The following is a 21761-nucleotide window of genomic DNA, read 5'->3' on the forward strand; positions in this document are numbered from 1 at the left end:
TGGGCTTCAGTAGTTGTGGCGCATGGGCCCTAGGGCGCAGGCTCAGTAGTGTGGCTCATAGGCCCTAGGGCGCAGGCTCAGTAGTGTGGCGCATGGGCCCTAGGGCACAGGCTCAGTAGTGTGGCTCATGGGCTCACGTGCTCCAGGGCATGTAGGATCTTCCTGGATGAGGGAACGAACCAGTATCAGCTGATTGGCAGGCAGATTCTTATCCACTGTGCCACCAGGGTAGTCCTCTGATTTGTACTTTTAAAGGTAATTCTGATCATGTTTGGGAGCAAGAAGAACTAGGAAAGGCCACCCACCTACAAGAAATGTGCAAGAGTCCAGGGAAGAAATGACAGTGGCTTAGATCGGGAATTTGAAATGGAGAAAAATAGATGGGTTCAAGAATCATTTATGAGGAAAAAGTCACAGAATTTGGCAATTGATTTGATTCAAGGAAGGTGAGAAAGAGAGAGTCAGCAGAAAAGAGCCCAGGTTTAAGACTGGGGCAGCTGGAGATCTGGGGTGGCATTCATTGTGCTGAGCAATGCCCGAAGAAGGGCATGATGGTAAGGGGCAACATGCAGGTTGGGTTTAATGGTACCTTGGAGGCACAGTAGCCTTCACTACGCAGTTTGAGAATTGGGACAGAAGAAGAGGGAGAATTTGGGGCTGCAGGTACAGACTTAATTGCAACAAGAATAACAATGATTATTAAGTCCAAGGAGTGGATCTTAAAAGAAATACTGAAACACAATGCAGAGAAAGAAAATATTTAGGAAATAAATAGGAGTTATGGAAGTAGAAAAGGAGATTAAAAATTAACAACCCAAGAAATGGGAAAAAATAAAATTGTTTGCAAATGGGGCTTCCAGGATGTTAATGAAAAGAGAACATATCAAGAGGACAGAGTTGGCTCTTAATTGCGTGAAAAACAACCACACTTAAAAATTCACACTAAAACCAAGTTGAGAAACCTTTTTTCAACTATGCTGCTAAGTCACTTCAGTCGTGTCCGACTCTGTGTGACCCCATAGACGGCAGCCCACCGGGCTCCCCCGTCCCTGGGATTCTCCAGGCAAGAACACTGGAGTGGGTTGCCATTTCCTTCTCCAATGCATGAAAGTGAAAAGTGAAAGGGAAGTTGCTCAGTCGTGTCTGACTCTCCAAGACCCCATGGACTGCAGCCTACCAGGCTCCTTCGTCCATGGGATTGACATAAATCCAGAAGATAGCATTCTCTGTGGTGAGACTGAAAGAAAACAACCATTCTCCTACAATGTCATTGGACATGCAAATAGTACAACACTAGGGAGGGGAATTTGGCAATATCTAAAAATAATGAATACATATTTGCTCATTGATAGAGCAGTTCCCACTTGTAGGATTCTAATGCCAAAGATATACTAGCAATAAATAAGAAAAAGACTTACACAGAGAGATTTCTTGATAGAGAAAGACTACTTTGAATCTCAGAACACTGGGACAAAAACCCAAAAGTCCATCAGTAGGACACTGAACAAATCACAGATGTAGAAATTCAGATGTAGAAAGAAATGAAGATGTTCTCGTACCCTTATGAAGCGATCTGTAGGATATATTTCTTAAATGAGAAAAGCAAGGTGGAGAAACTTGTAAACAGTTTGTTGTCATCATTTACTATTTACTTATATGTTTTTAACATTTAATTTTTGTTTTGTATTATAGTTGATTTGCAATGTTGTGTTAATTTTAGGAGTCCAGCAAAGTGGTTCAGTTCCTTTTCAGGTTGTTTTCCCATATAGTTTATTATAGGATCCTGAGTGGAGCTCGCTGGGCTATGCAGTAGTGTGTGTGCATGTCAGTCCCAATCTCCTGGTGTATCCCTCCCCCCACTGTTCCCCTTTGGTAACCATGAGTTGGGTTTTGAAGTCTGTGAGTCTGTTTCTGTATTGTAAATAGGTCCATTTGCATCATTGTTTTAGATTTCACATACGAGTGATATCATATGATGCTTGTATTTCTGTCTGATTACTTCACTTAGTATAATAATCTTTAGGTGTGCTGCAAATGGTATTATTCTTTGTCGTGACTGAGTAATATTCCATTGTATATTATGAACCACATCCTCTTTATCCACTCTTCTGTCTGTGGTCGTTAACGTCGCTTCTATGCTTCGGCTATTGTAAATAGTACTGCGGTGAACCTTAGGGTAAATATATCTTAAAAAAAACCTTTTTTTTGGAGTATAGTTGATTTACAGTGTTGTGTTAGTTTCAGATGTACAGCAAAGTAAATCAGTAGTTCATACCCATATAGCCATACATTTTTTTAGATTATTTTCCCATATAGATCATTGCAGAGTATTGAGTATAGTTCCCTGTGCTGAACAGTAGATTCTTATTATTATCTAATTTATATATAGTAGTTATAGTAGTAATGTATTTATATCTGTATTACATATGTAACATTACATATATATGTAATATAGATATAATGTGACATATATATATGCAAATCCCAATCTCCCAATTTATCCCTCCCCTACTTATGCCCTGATAACTGTAAGTTTGTGTTCTACATCTGTGACTCTACTTCTGCTTTGTAAAAAATTCATTTTACCCCCCTCCTTTTTTAGATTCCACATATTAGTGACATGTGATATTTGTCTTTCTGTGTCTGACTTACTTCACTCAGTACAACAATATCTAAGTCCATCCATGTTGCTGCAAATGGCATTATTTCACTCTTTTTTATTGCTGAGTAATATTCTGTTGTATATATGTGCCACATCTTCTTTATCCATTCCTCTGTTGATGGATGTTTAGGTTGCTTCCATGTCTTGCCTATTATAAACAGTGCTGTTTATAAACATGGGGTGTATGTATCTTTTCTAATTATGGTTTTGTTTCAATATATGCCCAAGTAGGATTGCTGGATCATATGGTAACTCTGCTTTTAGCTGTTTAAGAAACCCCTATACTGTGTTTTATAATGATTGTACCAATTTACATCCCACCAATAGTAGAGGAGAGTTCCCTTTTCTCCAAACCCTCTCCAGCATTTATTGTGTGTAGACTTCTTGATGATAGCCATTCTGACTAGCATGAGGCAGTATGTCATTGTAGTTTTGATTTGCATTTCTCTAACTGTTAACAATGTTGAGCATCTTTTCATATGCTTTCAGGACATCTGTTTATCTTCTTGGGAGACATGTCTCTCTATACCTTCAGCCCTTTTCTTGATTGGGTTGTTTGTTTTTATACTGAGCTGCATGAGCTGTTTATGTATTTGGAGGATTAATCCCTTGTTGGTTGCATCATTTGCAAATATTTTCTTCCATTCTGTGGATTGCCTTTTGATTTTGTTTATAGTTTCCTTTGTGGTGCAAAAGCTTTTAAGTTTAATTTGGTCCCACTAGTTTATTTTTGGTTTTATTTTCATTACTCTTGGAGGTGGATGCAAAAAGATATTGCTGTGATTTATGTCAGTGTTCTGCCTATGTTTTCCTCTGAGGGGAGCTTATTTTGTGTATGGTATTAAAGGATGTTCTAATTTCATTCTTTTACATGTAGTGGACATGTAGTCAACTTTATTCAGCAACACTTATTGAAGAAACTACCTTTTCTCCATTGTATATTCTTGCCTCCTTTGTCAAAGATAAGGTACCCATAGGTGCATGGGTTTATCCCTAGGCTTTCTGTCTTGTTCCATTGATCTATATTTCTGTTTTTGTACCAATTTCATACTGTTTTGATGACTGTGGCTTTGTAGTATAGTAGAAGCTCTATACAGTCAGCAAAAAGAAGACCAGGAGCTGACTGTGGCTCAGACCATGAACTCCTTATTGCCAAATTCAGACTTAAATTGAAGAAAGTAGGGAAAACCACTAGACCATTCAGGTATGACCTAAATCAAATCCCTTATGATTATACAGTGAAAATGAGAAATAGATTTAAGGGCATAGATCTGATAGATAGAGTGCCTGATGAACTATGGAATGAGGTTCATGACATTGTACAGGAGACAGGGATCAAGACCATCCCCATGGAAAAGAAATGCAAAAAAGCAAAATGGCTGTCTGGGGAGGCCTTACAAATAGCTGTGAAAAGAAGAGAAGTGAAAAGCAAAGGAGCAAAGGAAAGATATAAGCATCTGAATGCACAGTTCCAAAGAATAGCAAGAAGAGATAAGAAAGCCTTCTTCAGCAATCAATGCAAAGAAATAGAGGAAAACAATAGAATGGGAAAGACTAGAGATCTCTTCAAGAAAATCAGAAATACCAAGGGAACATTTCATGCAAAGATGGGCTTGATAAAGGACAGAAATGGTATGGACCTAACAGAAGCAGAAGATATAAAGAAGAGATGGCAAGAATACACAGAGGAACTGTACAAAAAAGATCTTCACAACCCAGATAATCACGATGGTGTGATCACTGACCTAGAGCCAGACATCCTGGAATATGAAGTCAAGTGGGCCTTAGAAAGCATCACTATGAACAAAGCTAGTGGAGGTGATGGAATTCCAGTTGAGCTATTCCAAATCCTGAAAGATGATGGTGTGAAAGTGCTGCACTCAATATGCCAGCACATTTGGAAAACTCAGCAGTGGCCACAGGACTGGAAAAGGTCAGTTTTCATTCCAATCCCAAAGAAAGGCAATGCCAAAGAATACTCAAACTACCGCACAATTGTACTCATCTCACATGCTAGTAAAGGAATGCTCAAAATTCTCCAAGCCAGGCTTCAGCAATATGTGAACCGTGAACTTCCAGATGTTCAAGCTGGTTTTAGAAAAGGCAGAGGAACCAGAGATCAAATTGCCAGCATCTGCTGGATCATGGAAAAAGCAAGAGAGTTCCAGAAAAGCATCTACTTCTGCTTTATTGACTATGCCAAAGCCTTTGACTGTGTGGATCACAATAAACTGTGGAAAATTCTTCAAGAGATGGGAATACCAGACTACCTGATCTGCCTCTTGAGAAATTTGTATGCAGGTCAGGAAGCAACAGTTAGAACTGGACATGGAACAACAGACTGGTTCCAAATAGGAAAAGGAGTTCGTCAAGGCTGTATATTGTCACCCTGTTTATTTAACTTATATGCAAAGTACATCATGAAAAACGCTGGACTGGAAGAAACACAAGCTGGAATCAAGATTGCCGGGAGAAATATCAATAACCTCAGATATGCAGATGACACCACCCTTATGGCAGAAAGTGAAAAGGAACTCAAAAGCCTCTTGATGAAAGTGAAAGAGGAGAGTGAAGAAGTTGGCTTAAAGCTCAACATTCAGAAAACAAAGATCATGGCATCCGGTCCCACCACCTCATGGGAAATAGATGGGGAAACAGTGGAAACAGTGTCAGACTTTATTTTTCTGGGCCCCAAAATCACTGTAGATGGTGACTGCAGCCATGAAATTAAAAGACGCTTACTCCTTGGAAGGAAAGTCATGACCAACCTAGATAACATATTCAAAAACAGAGACATTACTTTGCCAACAAAGGTTCGTCTAGTCAAGGCTATGGTTTTTCCTATGGTCATGTATGGATGTGAGAGTTGGACTGTGAAGAAAGCTGAGCACTGAAGAATTGATGCTTTTGAACTGTGGTGTTGGAGAAGACTCTTGAGAGTCCCTTGGACTGCAAGGAGATCCAACCAGTCCATTCTGAAGGAGATCGGCCCTGGGATTTCTTTGGAAGGAATGATGCTAAAGCTGAAACTCCAGGACTTTGGCCACCTCATGCGAAGAGTTGACTCATTGGAAAAGACTCTGATGCTGGGAGGGATTGGGGGCAAGAGGAGAAGGGGATGACAGAGGATGAAATGGCTGGATGGCATCACCGACTCGATGGACATGAGCCTGAGTAAACTCCGGGAGTTGGTGATGGACAGGGAGGCCTGGTGTGCTATGATTCATGGGGTCGCAAAGAGATGGACACGACTGAGCGACTGATCTAATCTGATCTGATGAAGTCAGGGAGCCTGATTCCTCCAGCTCCATTTTTCTTTCTTGGGTTTACTTTGGCTATTCAGGATCTTATGTGTTTCCATACAAATTTTAAAATTTTTTGTCTAGTTCTATGAAAAATACCATTGGTAATTTAATAGGAATTGCATTGAACCTATAAATTGCCTTCAATAGTATATTCATTTTGACAATATTGATCATTCTAATTCAAGAACATGGTATATCTTTACCTCTGTTTGTATCATCTTTGATTTCTTTCATCAATGTCTTATAGTTTTCAAAGTACAGGTCTTTTGCTCCTTATGTAGATTTGTTCCTAGGTATTTTATCCTTTTTGGTGCAGTGGTAACTGGGATTGTTGCCTTAATTTCTCCTAGTGATCTTTCATTGTTAGTGTGTAGAAATACATGAGATTTCCGTGTATTAATTTTGTATCCTGCAACTTTACCAAGTTCATTGATGAGCTTTAGCAGTTCTCTGGTAGCATCTTTAGGATTTTCTTTTTTTAACTTAATTTATTTAATTGGAGGCTAATTACTTCACAGTATTGTGGTGGTTTTTGCCATGCATGGACATGAATCAGCACAGGTGCGCGTGTCCCCCATCCTGAACTGTATGTAGGGTCATGTCATCTGCAAACAGTGACAGTTTTACTACTACTTTTTTCAACTTGAATTCTTTTTATTACTTGTTCTCCTCTGATTGCTGTGATTAGTGCTTCCAAACCTATGTTGAATAAAAGTGGCAAGAGTGGACATTCTTGTCTTGTTCCTAGTCCTAGAGTAAATGCTTTCAGCATTTCCTCATCGAGTGTGGTGTTAGCTGTGGGTTTGTCATATATGGCTTTTATTATGTTGACGTAGGTTCCTTCTATGTTCACCTTTTAGAGAGTTTTTTTTTTTTTATCATAAGTGGATACTGAATTTTGTCAAAAGTTTTTTTCTGCATCTATTGAGATGATCATATGGTTTTTATTCTTCAGTTTGTTAGTGTGATGCATCACACTGATTTGTAGATATTGAAAAATTCTTGCATCCCTAGATAAATCCCACTTGATCAAGGTATATGAGCCTTTTAATGTAGGAATTATGTTTGCTAGTATTGTGTTGAGGATTTTTGCGTCTAAGTCCATCAGTGATATTGGCCTGCGGTTTTCTTTTTTTATGATATTTTTGTCTGGTTTTGGTGTCAGGGTGATATTTCATAGACTTAGTCTGGGAGCATTCCTTCCTCTGCAATTTTTTTGGAATAGTTTCAGAACTATAGATGTTACTTCCTCTCTAACTGTGGGTCTCCCCAGTGGCTCAGTGGTAAAAAATCTGCATGCAGTGCAGGATACACTGCATTGAGACACAGGTTTGATCCTTGGGGAAGGAAGATCCCTTGGAGGAGAAAATGATAACCCCCTCCAGTATTGTTGCTGGAAGAATCCTATAGACAGAGGAGCCTGGTGGACTTTAGCCCATGGAGTCACAAAGAGTCGGACATGACTGAGCATGCGTGCACACACTTCTCTCAGTGTTTGATAGAATTTTCCTATGAAGCCATTTGGTCCTGGACTTGTGTTTGATGGGAGTTTTTAAATAATAGTTTGATGTCCAATGCTTGTGATTGTTCTGTTAATATTTTCTGTGTCTTCCTGGTTCAGTATTTGTAGATTGTATCTTTCTAAGAATTTGTCTTCTTTTTCTAGGTTGTCCGTTTTACTGGCATAGAGTTGCTTGTAGTAGTCTTTGATGATCATTTGCATTTTTGTGATGTCAGTTGTAAGTTCTCCTTTTTCATTTCTAGTGGTATTAATTTGAGCCCTCTTTTTTCTTGATGAGTCTAGCTAAAGACCTATCAATTTTGTTTATCTTTTCAGAGAACCAACTTTTAGTTTCACTGAGTTTTTTTCTATTGTTTCCTTTGTTTCATTTATTTCTGTTCTGGTCTTTGATCTCTTTCCTTATGGTAGCTTTATGCTTTACTTATTCCTTTTCTAGTTGCTTTAGGTGTAAGTTTTGGCTGTTTATTTGGGACTTCCTCATTGATTGCTTCAGTGACCCATTGGTTGTTTAGTAGTATATTGCTTAGCCTCCGTGTGTTTGTGGCTTTTACAACTTTTTTTTTCTTATAGTTGATTCCTAATGTCATATCATTCCCATCAGAAAAGATGTTTGATATGTTTTCAGTTTTCTTACGTTTATCAAGGCTTGCTTTGTGGCCCGGCATGTGATCTATCCCAGAGAATGTTTCACATGCACTTGAGAAGAATGTGTATTCTGCTGCTTTTGGATGGAATGCTCTATCAATAGCAGTAAAGTCCCGCTGGTCTGATGTTTCATTTAAGGCTTATGTTTCCTTATTAATTTTCTGTCTGGACGATCTGTCCATTGTTGTAAGTGGGGTGTTCAAGTCCCCCACTATTACTGTGTTACTGTCAATTATCCCTTTAGTGTCTTTTGGTGCTTGTCTTATGTACTGAGGTGCTTCTGTGTTGGGTGCCTAAATATTTACAATTGTTATGTCTTATTGGATTGATCCCTTGGTCACCATGTAGTGTCCTTCCTTGTCTGTTGTAATAGTCTTTGTTTTGAAGTCTATATTGTCTGTTACGATATTTGGTTTCCATTTGCATGGAGTATCTTTTTCCATACCCTCAGTTTCAGTCTGTATGTGTTCCTAGGTCTGAAGTGAGTCTCTTGTAGACAGCATATATACTGGTTTTGTTTTTGTATCTATTCAGCAAGTCTGTGTCTTTTGATTGGAGCATTTCATTCATTTTCATTTAAAGTAAGTATTGATATATATGATCCTATTTGCATTTTCTTAAATGTTTTGGGTTTGTTTTTGTAGGTCTTTTTTCTTTCTTTCCTCTTTTGTTCTCTTTTCCGATTTGATGAGTATCTTGAGTACTGTGTTTGGATTGCTTTTTTACTTTCTATGTATATATCTATTATACATTTTTGACTTGTGGTTACCATAAGGTTTTGATATAGCAATCTGTATGTATCTAAGGTTGTTTTATGTTACTGGTCTCTTAATTTCAAATGCATTTCAAATATCCCACATTTGTATTCTCCTCTTCTCATGATTGCTGGTTTTGTATATTTGTGTGTGAATGATTTCCTACTTTTATTATATATATTTACCCTAACCAGTGAACTTTTCTGTTAGTAATTTTCTTCTTTCTAGTTGTGGCTTTTTCTTTTCCTCCTAGAGAAGTTCTTTTCGCAGTTGTTACAAAGCTGGTCCAGTGGTGCTAGATTCTCTTACCTTCTGCTTGTCTGTAAGGCTGTTGATCTCTCCATCAGATCTGAATGAGAGCCTCGTTAGGTAGAGTATTCTTGGTTGTATGTTCTTCCCTTTTTATCACTTGTAATATGTCACGTCCCTCCCTTCTGGCCTGCAGAGTTTCTGCTGATAAATCAGCTGATAATCTTGTGGGAGTTCCTTTGTATGTTATTTGTTGCTTTTAATTTTTTTTTCCTTGTCTTTAATTTTTGTCAGTTTGAATACTATTTTTCTCAGCATGTTCCTTCTCGGGTTTGTGCTGCATGGGCCTCTCTGCAGTGTCTGAATTTGGGTGCCTATTTCCTTTTTTGTGTTAGGAAAGTTTTCAGCTATTATCTCTTCAAATATTTTCTCAGATCCTTTCTCTCTTTTCCTTTTGGGTCCCCTATAATGCAAATATCGGTACATTTAATGTTGCCTCAGAGGTCTCTTAGATGTTCTCATTTCTTTTAGTTCTTTTTTCTTTATTCTGTTCTGTAGCAGTGATTAACTCAGTGTGTTTTCCAGGTCACTTATTTTATTCGTTCCGCCTCATTTATTCTGCCATTAAACCTTATAGTGTATTTTTCATTTCTGTTATTGTATTGTTCTCCTCTGTTTGTTCTTTAAAGCTTCTGTTGTTGTTGTTCAGTCACTATATCATGTCCAGTTCTTTGCGACCCCATGGACTGCAGCACACCAGGCTTCCCCATCCTTCACTATCTTCTGGAGTTTGTTGAAACTCGTGTCCATTGAGTAGGTTATGCTATGTAAGCATCTCAACACCTGCCACCCCTTTCTCTTTTTGCCCTCTATCTTTCCCAGCATCAGGCTCTTTTCCAGTGAGTTGGCTCTTTGCATCAGGTGGCAAAGTATTGGAGCTTAAGCTTCAGCATCAGTCCTTCCCATGAATATTCAGGGTTGACTTCCTTTAGGATTCACTGATTTGATCTCCTTGCAGTCCAAGGGGCTCTCAAGAGTCTTCTCCAGCACCACAGTTTGAAGGCATCAATTCTTTGGCTCTTTATTGAACATTTCTTATATCCTCTTGGTCTGTGTCTCCAATCTGTTTCCAATATCTTAGATCATCTTTACTATCATTACTCTGAATTCTTTTTCAGGAAATTGCATATCTCCACTTCACTTAATTGTTCTTTATTTTCTTCCTTCGTCTGCAGCATATTTCTCTGCTGTCTCATTTTGCCTAACTTTCTGTATTTGTGGTCTCTGTTTCTCAGGCTTTAGGGTTGTAGTTCTTCGTGCTTCTGATGTTTCCCACCTCCCTTGTGGGTAAGCTTGGTTTAAAAGGGCCTGTGCAGGCTTCCTAGTGGGAGGAGCTGGTGCCTGCTCAGGAGTAGGTGGAGCTGAGTCTTATCCCTCTGTGGGTAGGACCATGACAAAGAGTGTGTTTGTGGGTGGCTGCTGGCGCAGATGGCTTTGGGTGGCCTGTCTGCTCATGGGTGGTACTGTGTTCTCACTCTGTTGGTGTTTGGCCTGCGGCATGCCAGCACTGGGACCTGTGGGCTGTTGAGCGGGGCCAGTTCTCAGCGCCAAAATGGTGACCTCTGGGAGAGCTCACACAGATGAATGTTCCCTGGATCCTCTGCCACCAGTGTCCTTTCCTCAGTGACCCACAACTGACTTCTGCCTCACCAGTAAATCCTCCAAGACCCATCAGTAGGTCTGGCCCAGGCTTCTGTGGAGTCACTGGTTTGTCCAGGTTCTCTGGTGCACATGGAATCTTGTGTGTGCCCTTCAAGAGTGCAGTCTCTGTTTGCCCCAGTACTCGAGGCCTGCTGGCCTTCAGGGGCAAATGCTCTGGGAGCTCCTAGTCTCAGTTCCAGACCCCCAGGCTAGGGAGAGCGACATGGGGCTCAGAATGCTCATTCCTATGGGGGAACCACTGCAATGTAATTGTTTTCCAGCCGGGTGGCACTAGTGGTAAAAAATCTGTTTGTCAGTGCAGGAGACCTAAGAGACGTGGGTTCAGTACCTGGGTTGGGAAGATCCTCTGGAGGAAGGCATGGCAGTCTACTTTAGTATTCTTGCCTGGAAAATCCTATGGACAGGGGAGCCTGGCCGGCTATGGTCCATAGGATCACAAGGAGTTGGACACGACCGAAGCAACTTAGCACACACTTGGTACATATGGGGTTTGATTATATTGCCAAAGCACACCTCCTACCATCTGTCTCTGGGTGTAGAATATCTCTTTTGGTAGGTCCAGTCTTTTTTGTTGATAGTTGTTCAGCAGTCAATTGTGATTCTGGTGTTTTCATGAGAGGAGTTGAGCTCAAGTCCTTCTATTCTGCCTTCTTGTCTCCTCTCCTAAATTAAATGTCTACTTAAACAGTTTTAAAAGTTTGAAAGATGAACCACACACACAAAGATTATTATTTATACAGAGGCTGAAGCCTTAAAGGAACAGCCAACCTTCCTTGAATATACCTTGGTAGTACATTTGGCTTGAGAACCATGTAAATATTATTTTACATGGTAATAAATTTCACAATGGGTTCCTTTACATTGAAGTAACATGAAATCAACGTTAGTGTGGTTCAAATTGAAGGCAAAACCTTACAATATAGGACAATTCTAAAGGACTTTAAAACCCCGGTTTTTTCACTATATATTCCAGAAAAGATATATTTTAAGGATAAAAAGACTGCCCCCCCCCAAAAAAAAAATCATTTAACTACATCCGGTATTCATATTGCTGATGGTTTTGTTGTTTCTGTCTCTGATGCTGTTGCATTTGTATCTTGATGTTGATGGCTGTGAGGTTGAGGTCATTGAGAATTCATATAATCAGCAGGGTTGGAAGAAGATACGAGTACACAAAGTTAAGTAAAAACTGTTGTCATCCTGAGTTTGAGTTGGATGTATGAATAAGTACTCACGGTGTTTGTTACCTTTAAATCTAAAAGAATACATATTCACGTGTCTGTCTACCAAAAAGGTTTAGAAACAATGATCAATCCGGTATCAGGGACTCTTCTGGTGTCCATATATTGCTTTCTAAATGCCAGTGGCTCTAAAAAACCCCAGAGATCCTTGAAGAAATTAATGATTCTAGATCTGGAGCAGGAAATGTATAAAATGAGTCTGAAGTATTTCATCATAATAGAAAGTAAGGATGCTGACAGATGCTACAGATTTCTTGTTTAAGAGTTTGGAAAACAAGCTGAATAAGCTTCTGCTGTCTTTAAGAGTAATAGGTTGAGATCATAATGATACTGAAAAATGAAACAAACCCATTGATTGTCTTTGGAGAATATTAAGGAAACCACTTTATTATTTTAAAAACTAATAACTAAAGGAAAAAATCAGTCATTTATTCTGAAAGAATCTTATTTTGTCTTTTCTGTATAATCTGTACTTCAGAGTTACTATATACTTGATGAGAGTAGTGTTTCTTTATAGGAATATTATGGGAAAAAGAAATGATAAGATTTGAATATTATCACTTTGCAACCTCTAATGATCTAAGCAATGATTATTGCTGATAACATCTTAAAAATAGAAACCACCTTCATAATTATGGGAGTATATAATACCACTTTTGAAGTAGGTTTGTCCCCCAGATTGAATCTGAATCTTATCAATCTACCAGATCTCTGAATTTAGAGGCAGTAGGAGGTACAGATGCAAAATGTTAAATAATACCATAGGGATGCAATCAGCCAAATCCAGACTGTGGGGAAATCTATAGGAAAACTAATCTCATTTCAACATCAAAATCAAGATAGTTTTTTAAGGGGAAAAAAAAGAAAAGAAAAGAAATGGAAGGTGGAAGCTATATGTCAAAACAAAATAGAACAAAACAAAATTTGAGACATTTCAGCCAATCTCCAGATATGGATCCTATATAGATCTTGATACAAGCAAACAACCCATAACAAAATTAGAAAGCTACTAGGGAAATATGAATATTGACTGAATATTTGTTGATGATCGTGAATTGTTAGTTCAGGTGTCATAATGACACTGTGATCACTTTAAGTGGTTTGACCTTTTAGAGATGCACGCATACATATTTATAGAAGAAGTCATATGATATCAGGGATTTATTTAAAAATAATTTGTTGGGAAGGGGACAGCTTGTGAATGTTGATGAATAGGATTAGTCATATATTGATAAATATAGAAGTTGGATATTGGTATTACCCTATTTCTAAATTTTTGAAATTTTCTATAATAGAAAAGTCAAAGGCAACAGAGGAGGGAGTAATCAAAAGTAACAAGTACTTTAGAGAAGTAATATCAAGACGGCAGTATATCCTTTGTATTTAATACCTCCACTGGTGTGCATGACAAGTAGAGTCCCATTGAAGTACATTGAGAGTAGAACATAGATAACAGTTGATTAATAAGTGCATGGAAAACGGAAAGTGCTGAAGAAAAATCAAGAAGCTTGGCTATGAGGAGAGGAAGATGGGAAGTGGAAAGCGGGTTTTTTTCTCTTTTTTTCTCTTTTCTTTCTTTTTTTTAAAGATTTCAGAGGCTCTTGAGGATATTGCTATTGTGGAAGAGTCAGTAAAGAAAATAAGTAGAAAAAGCCGATAAGTGTAAGGCAGAGAAAGGGTCCCGAAAGTGCTGGAGTGAATGTGATGCACAGCATAGGCAGGGGAAAATTTAAAAATTGATCAGGTGACACTTTTTCTGTTGTAACAGAACAAGATGGGGGCAAATATATGTAAGCCCGTAGGTTTGGTGAATGAAAGCAAAGAGAACTCTCTCTTGGTCCTATTTTCTCAGTGAGGTAGGAGATGAAATATTCTGCTGAGGGGCAAGTGGAGGTGCTGAGGGGAGCAGGTTCCAGCTGGTCACAGAAGAGAACAGAAAGGACTGATTAGGGAAGCAAAGGGGGACTTGGGCAGTGTGGAGGACCAAGTGGGTGGGAGACCAGGGAGTTTTAGTGGCATCAGTCTTCAAGGCTGTCTTCCTCTGAGAGAATTTGGCAGCACAAATATGGACATGGGTGAGATGTCCAGTTAGATGGAGCCTGGGCTGGAACTTTGACAGGATTGATGGAAGGACAACAGCACAAAGGGTTTGGAAATGCGGACAGGACAGTGTTTGATGTTAGACTAAGCTGGAGCAGAAAGGAAATGAAAGGAGAAAGGAGAAATTCCCTGTAAGAAGTCCCTGTAAGATCAAAGAACATTATGAAGAGAGTGATTGGGTAAGAGAATTAGTAAATTTTTAGAAATTGATACTTTTGAACTGTGATGTTGGAGAAGACTCTTGAGAGTCCCTTGGATTGCAAAGAGATCAAACCAGTCAATCCTAAAGGAAATCAGTCCTGATTATTCATTGGAAGGACTGATGCTGAAGCTCCAATACTTTGGCCACCTGATTCAAAGAACTGACTCATTGGAAAAGACCCTGATGCTGGGAAAGATTGAAGGCAGGACAAGAAGGGGGTGACAGAGGATGAGATGGTTGGATGGCATCACCAACTCGATAGATTTGAGTTTGAGCAAGCTCTGGGAGTTGGTGGTGGACAGGAAAGCCTGGCGTGCTACAGTCCATGGGATCACTAAGAGACACAACTGAGCTACTGAACTGAAATGAATAGAAAGTGGGATGTTTGGATAGAGCATTTCACAATTAAATTCCAAGTGACTGGGATGACCCAGGGGGATGGTATGGGGAGGGAGGTGGGAGGGGGTTCAGGATTGGGAACACGTGTACACCCGCATCAGATTCATGTTGATGTATGGCAAAACCAATACAATATTGTAAAGTAATTGGCCTCCAATTAAAATAATTTAAAAAATTCCAAGTGATTTAAAAAAAAAAAAAAAAGGTCTAGGATGTGGTCACGTCTGTAGCCACCGTCCAGTGAAGTTGAAGTTCATTGGAAATGATGTAGTCACAGAAACAAAAGATCAAGCCCTAGTGTGCTGTGGGCTTTGAAATGAGCCAGGATAATAAATGGCAAGACAGGCTTAGAAAAGAAGACAGTGATCCCAGTGCTAAAGTCTTTAGTGAATTAGGAAGAGAGATCAAAAGAGGTAAAGGATGGCTCAGACAAGTGGCCTGAGCTTGAAAGAAGGCAGGACTTTTTTCTGGAGGGCTGAAGAGCCCTGGAACGGCCCTGGTAAGCAAGGAAGAAGCGGAGTATATCACTGTTCTGAAATAGAATACGCCATGGTGAATATAGCAGGGGAAGTGGTGAGCTTATGAGGCAGGCAGTCAAGGGAGCTTTCAGTGAGAATGCTGAGAATGGAGGCGCAGGAATTTACCATGGAACGGGAGACACGAAGGGCACGGGAGCAACATGTGGAAAGGAGGGGGAGCAGTGAGTGGTTGGTTCAGGGGAAGCCAGTACTAATAGCGATCTCTACAAAATGCTGAGACCACCAGAATGAGGAGGAAAGATGCAAGAGGCGAATTGCAAACAGGATGCTAGTTTTTGCAGATTCCGGTGAGGATAGCATGAAAGGAGAGAGAATTCAAGCACATTACATTGCCCTCCTCCTACCAAGTTTCATCTTTAAACCACAGTCCAGGAAGGCTTCCCACTGAAGCAGAAACATTGTTGGAGAAGTTTACCTGGTAGACCGCGGACCAGGTTCCCTTCTTGTCAGCTGAATCAACAAATGAGCAGCCATTTCCACCTAAATCACTGAAAGCACAGATCCTGTTAGGAAACGACGGGCAAGGAGACTGGAAAGATAGGTGTATGCTTGATAGTCTAGGTTTATTTTATTTTATGAACAGTGAACCAAAATTTAATTTTATCAATGAATAAGTCATTTTACATATGAATCAAAATTTAATTTCAGGGAATTTTCCAAGGAAGGTGATTTGCAGGGAAGGGGGAGGTGGAGCTAACACTTACTGAGGTTGTACTGTGTGCTAAATGTGTTACATACATTAGTCCATTAAGTCCTCACAGAGTTATGCGTAGGTAGTGTTATCCCATTTTATAGAAGAAATAGGCATAGGAGAGCTTAAATACCTTGCCTGATGTGCTCAGTGCAAAAGTGGGGAAACTGGAAGTTGAACACAGATTTGTGTGACCGCCCCCAAAGCCGTGTTCTTTTCCACACCCACGTACTAAGTCTAGAGCCAGGACATCCAGTTACAAGGCCAGTTAGATCATTCCTGTGAGAGCCAGAATGTTGGCAGTGGCAGAAGCAGTGAGCTTGTGCAGGAGAACCCAAGTCTGAGAAAGTAAAGCACATGTAGTGACCACCTGACTTGAGAAGAGGGGACAGTGCCTGTTCTGGTATTTGTCCCTTAAGCATCTGAGTGAAAGAACAGTGATGAGCAACTGGGACAGGAAGTAGGAGAGGAGAGCAGCAAGCTTCAGTTGGGATAGAAAATTAGCATTCCATGGCATGCTCCACCTGAGGTGCCTGAAATTTCTCAAAAGTAATGGCAAAAACAGCAACTCAGAGGCCAAGAATGGAGTTAATACTATAGCTATGATGTGCATGCATGCTCAGTCACTAAGTCGTGTCCAATTCTGTGCGACCCCATGGACTGTAGCCCACCAGGCTCCTCTGTCCGTGGGATTATCCTGGCAAGAAAACTGGGGTGGGTTGCCATTTTCTCCTCCAGGGGATCTTCCTGACCCAGGGAACAAACCTACATCTCCTGTTGCGTCTGCATTGCAGGCGGATTCTGTAGCCGCTGAGCCAGCTGGGAAGCCACATAGCTATGACAGTGATCAACATATAGTTAGTCATTTCTTCCAAGGGAGAAAATTCTAAATAATTTTTAGAATGGGAATTGTACAAAGGTACAGCTTTAGAGTTGCTGATGCTGCAGGATGAGGACAGAGATCAAAAAGGCAAGAGGAGGGTGGCATGGAGCTCAGTGAGCAATTTCAGCAAAGTCCTGGGGACAGATTGACGGTGTTTGCAGAATGAGGAAGGAAAAGAAGTGGACCAAAAATAAAGACTGTTCTCCCAGCCATTAGGCTACAAACTGAAAGAGATCCAGTGAGGCTGGCAGGAAAGGCCTAGCCAAGGAAGGATTTGGTCTTTCTGAGGGATTTGAGCACATTTGTGGTCTGAAGATAAGAAACCAGTGAAACATAAGTCAACAGAGGATGGTTTGAAAAACTGATAAAGATGATGTCAGGTGCCTGTATAGGATCGGGTTGGGGAGACAATAGGATACCACAAAGACTAGAGGAAAGGCTTACGGGTAGATTTAGGTGATGGCAGGAGAGGGGGAAGCAGAGAATGATGGAAGGTCCCTATTTTCCAGTGAAGTCAGAGGCACTTTCACCTTCTAACAGTGATGGGAACTGGGGTGTGGCAGGGAGAGAGGGAGTGTAGATCAGGTCCTGTGAGAGATGGGAGGGAGCCTCGACTCCAGAGGATATCTGAACTTCACCAATCTGAGGACCAGCTGGCATTAAATATCAAAGATTCATTTCAGTTTTACAAGAACGCTAAAATTTTTGGCAAGTTGTCATTGATGAATCTCTTATTGTTGTTCAGTTGCATCTGACTCTTTGTGACCCCATGGACTGCAATGTGCCAGGCTTCTCTGTTCTTCACTATCTCCTGGAGTTTGTTCAGACTCATGTCCATTGTGTCTGTGATGTCATCCAACCATCTCATTCTCTGTCGTCCCCTTCTCCTCCCGCCCTCAATCTTTCCTAGCATCAGGGTCTTTTCCAGTGAGTCAGATCTTTGCATCAGGTGGCCAAAGAATTGGAGATTCAGCTTCAGCATCAGTCCTTCCAATGAATATTCAAGGTTGATTTTCTTGAGGATGGACTGGTTGGATCTCCTTGTAGTCCAAGGGACTCTCAAGAGTCTTCTCCAGCACTACAGTTCAAAAGCATCAATTCTTTGGCACTCAGCCTTCTTTATGGTCCAACTCTCACATCTGTCCATGACTACTGGGGAAACCATAGTTTTGACTATAGGGACCTTTGTTGGCAAAGTGATGACTCTTCTTTTTATATGCTATCTAGGTTTGTCATAGCTTTTCTTCCAAGGAAAAATGTCTTTTAACATCCATAGTGATTTTAGGGCCCAGGAAAATTAAGTCTGTCACTGTTTGCATTGTTTCCCCATCTATTTGTCATGAAGTGATGGGTCCAGATGCCATGATCTTAGTTTTTTGAATGTTGAGTTTTACGCCAGCTTTTTAATTCTCCTCTTTCACCTTCATCAAGAGGCTCTTTAGTTCCTCTTTTCTTTTCTGCCATTAGTCATATCATCTGCATATCTGAGGTTATTGATATTTCTCCCAGCAAACTTGATTCCAGTTTGCGCTTCATCCAGCCTGGCATTTCACATGGTGTACTCTTGCATAGGCGATGAATCTCTTAGGTGGTCCTTAAAAACCTCCTGACTCTGACATTCAGAACTGTCCAAAATCTATCCCCAACTTACCATAGCAGGTTGACAGATTCAGGAGTGGAAGATATACCACTTTTCTACAATTCTAAACAAAGGGTTCTCAAAGTGCAGCCCCTTGATCAGCAAAATCTAAGACTTAATAGAAATTCAAATTCTTTGGGCCAGAACTTTGCATCAAAGGCTCTGAGAGTGAGGCCTGGCGACCTGAATTGTGATAAACCCTCTTAAGAGATACTGATGCTGCTAAAATTTTAAGAGCTGTGCTCTAAACCAATGTAAGGCTCTGTTTCAAATTCTCTATTCTTCCGATCTAGGTCATGATTCAGGCAGGAGAATGAAAACCAGTGTCCCACTCTCCAGCCAGGTTTCATGATATAATTAGTACCCTACTTGTTCTCCCCAGAGGTTTGGACTGTGAATATATTTAAAACCACAGATACATAACATTTTGTGGTGATGTAGTGAAACAGTGGTTATGCTTGATACTCTTGACAGCATGGGCTAGAATCTTTCTCATCTTTGTGATCTTAACACACATAAAATTTACAAGAAATGGTAGAAACATCTCCTAAAATTACTAGTCACTTTTGCAAGACTGTGCCTGAACATAACCTTCTTTATCCTAATCAAAAGAGAAAAGTGAATATATATTGTTTTAAAAATTCTGGAAAGCAAGGCTTTTAAAAAATTTTCTTGTTGACAATGACCATTTTCAGATAGATGTAAAGCAGAAAAAAATAAGATGAATAATTGTTCTTTGAGGCTTCTCTGGTGGCTCAGATGTTAAAGAATCTGCCTTCAGTGTGGGAGACCTGGCTTCGATCCCTGGGTCAGGAGGATCCCTTGGAGAAGCAAATGGCTACCTGCTCCAGTATTCTTGCCTGGAGAATCCCAAGAACAGAGGAGCCTGGAGGGTGATAGTCCAAAGGCTCACCAAGAGTTGGACATGACCGAGCAATGCACGCTAACTTCTTTAGTTCCGTCTGATAATAATGGTTACCTTGATAATCTTTAAACTCATTGGATAACTTGGAATCCTTTAATGATTTAACAAAAGTAAAGAAGGTTATGGTCAAGGCTTTTTCAATTATGAGTTAGTGATACCCTAAGATGCTTAAGTTATCTTACTCTATTTGACTGCTGTAACAAAACATCACAGGCTAGGTGGCTTATAAACAACAGAAATATACTTCTTATTGTTCTCAAAGCTGGAAAGGTCAAGGCTAAGGTACCAGCATGGTCACATTTCGGTGAGGCGCCCTTCCTGGTTCATAGCCAATGTCCTCGCTGGTGGAGGGGCCCGGGGAGCTGTGTGGAATTCTCTTTAGAAAGGCGCTAATTCCATTCACAAGAACTCCACCCTCATGACCTAAACATCTCCAAAGGCCCCACCTCCTAATACCATCATGTTTGGGGATTAGAATTTCAATGTATGAATTTCAGGAGGATACATTCAGACCATCAGATCAGATCAGTCGCTCAGTCATGTCCGACTCTTTGCGACCCCATGAATCGCAGCACGCCAGGCCTCCCTGTCCATCACCAACTCCCGGAGTTCACCCAGACTCACGTCCATCGAGTCAGTGATGCCATCCAGCCATCTCATCCTCTGTCGTCCCCTTCTCCTCCTGCCCACAACCCCTCCCAGCATCAGAGTCTTTTCCAATGAGTCAACTCTTCGCATGAGGTGGCCAAAGTACTGGAGTTTCAGCTTTAGCATCATTCCTTCCAAAGAAATCCCAGGACTGATCTCCTTCAGAAAGGACTGGTTGGATCTCCTTGCATAGCAGATTGCAAATTAAATAATGTAAAGAAAAATCCTGAAGTCATATTTTTAAAGTGGCTTCAATATAATACTATGTGCATAAAAATAAGTATAGCTCATAAAGATAACAAAAAAGAAACAATAGGTTTAAGGGAAAACCAAACAACAGAAAAATTTGCCAAGGCAAACATGCATTTTGTACATTATATCAACTGAGAATTTGCATTTCTAACACAAAGATAATATTAGCAAAGAAAAATCTGTATTCCAAGGGAAAATGTGATGCTGGAATTAGCACCCTGAGTGAAATGAATCTAATTTTGAAGCCTGTAGCAAAGTCCATACCAATTCACTTTGCATAAGTAATGTGATTGCCCAAGAGACAATAGCACTTCCCACACTTTTAGAAAGAAAGAAGCTATGATTTTGAAGATCAAGACTAAAAAATAAAATTGCTCTACACCCAATTTTAGAAATATAGTTAAATTAAAAAGTATATTTGGAGGAAAATGCAGTTATTGTCAACTCTGTGATTTGAGAAACTAATACTCCCATCAACTTGACATATGATTTTAGTTAAATTTTGAGGAAAGGCTAAAGAGAGAACATCATATGGTATATGGCATATTTTTGGAGTTTTGGTCTTCTAAAGAGTGATTTAGCTCACAAACATCAAATAGACACATTGCTTACAGAATCTTGAAATGTTTAAATGATTCTTTCTGATTTCATTAGCTTAGTTGACTTACGAAGCAAATAAGTACAGTTGGTCTTTGAACAACATGGAGGTGAGGAGCGCTTACCACTCTCAGTTGAAATTCTGAGTACTGCTTTCTCTGCCTCAAAAAAAGTGGAGGAGGAGGGCTGGAATTTTTGATAAATGACACATCTAAGGGCAGCAAGCTGAAAGTTTGGATAGTTAGGGCTCAAACCCTAGTTCCCTTGATTCCAGATATTGTGACCTCTAATCAAACAGAAACTTTCCCCTACACTTAGTTAAAGATCTATAAAATGAAAATACAGGTGCAATGTTTATTGAAAAAAAAATTCATATATACGTGTACCCACAGAGGTCAAGCCTGTGTTTAAGGGTCAGCTGTAATTGCATGTTAGTGATAGAAGCATTGAGGAGGTTTTGGTGTTTGGCTTTGGAAGGTGGTGGTTGTTGGTCAGAAATTTAAGGCAATATAATTAAAGGCACTTTTTTTTTTTTTTTAAAGAATAGGAATGCAACCATTTTCAGTAGTGAGAGGAGCCTTGTTTATCACTTTAATTATCAGTGTTTTTAACCCCTTGTAAGAGAGGTAAAGGAAATAAATTATATGACCCTTGCCTCAGTGGATGAAGAATAGACATGCAGCCATGCATAGTAGATAGTCTTTTTTATGGTTGGTTACCACATAGACAGTATATGGAAGAGTCCAAATGAATAATAGAACAGACAGGTGTGTCCCCGCCAGGGT

At 40.0% G+C, this 21761-nt stretch overlaps 1 protein-coding gene across 20 annotated transcripts in view; it reads left to right on the plus strand.

Annotated features, from left to right (window-relative positions):
- Positions 1-21761, plus strand: part of DYNC1I1 (dynein cytoplasmic 1 intermediate chain 1) — a 379244-nt gene that overhangs the window by 304317 nt on the left and 53166 nt on the right. The window lies entirely within an intron of this gene.

This window comes from Bubalus kerabau, chromosome 8 (genome assembly GCF_029407905.1).
Source record: "Bubalus kerabau isolate K-KA32 ecotype Philippines breed swamp buffalo chromosome 8, PCC_UOA_SB_1v2, whole genome shotgun sequence".
NCBI classification, from domain to species: Eukaryota; Metazoa; Chordata; class Mammalia; order Artiodactyla; family Bovidae; genus Bubalus; species Bubalus kerabau.